Source organism: Chenopodium album, chromosome 3 (assembly GCF_948465745.1).
Source record: "Chenopodium album chromosome 3, dcCheAlbu1.1, whole genome shotgun sequence".
NCBI classification, from domain to species: domain Eukaryota; kingdom Viridiplantae; phylum Streptophyta; class Magnoliopsida; order Caryophyllales; family Amaranthaceae; genus Chenopodium; species Chenopodium album.
In genome coordinates, this window is record NC_137836.1 from 48,001,975 (window position 1) to 48,003,241 (window position 1,267).

The window sequence follows — 1,267 nt, forward strand, 5'->3', positions numbered from 1 at the left end:
AGGTGATCAACCGAATAAATCGTTGATCCATTCTTGCTCGAAGACTCTCTTTCTCCTTCTTGCCAATCCATGTAATGGCGCACCACATCTCTATAATGTCAACAACCTCTTCTTCGGTTTTGTTGATGATTGCGCCTCCGGCTCCCGTATCAAGACATGATTTGCCTTGATGACTCAACCCTCCATAGAAAATATGAATGATTTGATAGGTTGGGTTGCCATGATGGGGACATTCTCTTTGATACTCCTTAAACCTTTCCCAAGCTTCATACAAGCTCTCACTAGGTTTTTTCTTGAAACTTTGGATCAAAGTCCTTGCCTTCGCCGTTTTCTTTTAGGGTTAGAACCTAGATAAGAATTCCTTGGTAACTTCATCCCATGTTCTAAGAGAATTTGGCTTGACCTCCTTGTTTAACCATTCCAAGGCTCGACCTATGAGAGAGAAGGGGAACAACTTGAACCGGATAAACTCTGGAGAAACACCATTCACTTTAATAGTGTTACAATACTTCTCGAACTCTTTGAGATGGTTTAGTGGACTCTCAATCTTAGCCCCACTAAATTGTCTCCTTTCGATCAAAGTGATCATGGTCGGTCTTAATTCAAAGTTATTTGTCGGTGTTGTTGTCAATGAAATCCCACTTTCAAACCTATATGCACCGGGAGTTCCCAACTCCTTCAAAGCAAATCTTGGATTATTTCCCATGCTTACTTGATCCTCCTCCTCTTTTTCTTGGTGAATTTCTTCTCTTGGAGAGCTTGGACTCAAGGAACGATTAACAACCCCTATCCTTGTTATTCTTCTCTCGATTTCCGGATCAAATGGAACTAAAGTCCTTCCACTTATCCTACGCATACAAAAACTCAAACCAAATATCAATATCACGGCTACAAATGTAGCCTAAAGAGAAAAATCTTTTTGTATTTTTGAGATTAAGGTGAAATAGACTCATCAACAAAAGCAATCATCTACGCCATTCCCCGGCAACGACTCCATTTTTTATCTTGGGAGAGACTAGGTCGTTGAAAAATAATCTACCCTTGGTCAAAAAGAAATTTGTAATCTCTCAACACACCCCTAGACAAAGCATAGAGTAATTAAGTCGAGGGTCGAACCACTAGAAATGGGACGTGAGTGCTAATGTCAAAGCTAATCTATTTCGCAGCAATAAAGAGATGTGTGTAGATTCAAATTAATCAAACAATCAAAATGAAATCAAATTTATGAAGCACTAAGGTTAGGATCCGCATGTACTCGGAATGGATA

At 39.6% G+C, this 1,267-nt stretch overlaps 1 non-coding gene across 1 annotated transcript; it reads left to right on the forward strand.

Annotated features, from left to right (window-relative positions):
* The first annotated feature begins 215 nt into the window (after positions 1-215).
* Positions 216-321, forward strand: LOC145625847 (small nucleolar RNA R71). Its single transcript, XR_014110746.1, has one exon. It is a non-coding gene; the product is annotated as a small nucleolar RNA R71 (small nucleolar RNA).
* The last annotated feature ends 946 nt before the right edge of the window (positions 322-1,267 follow it).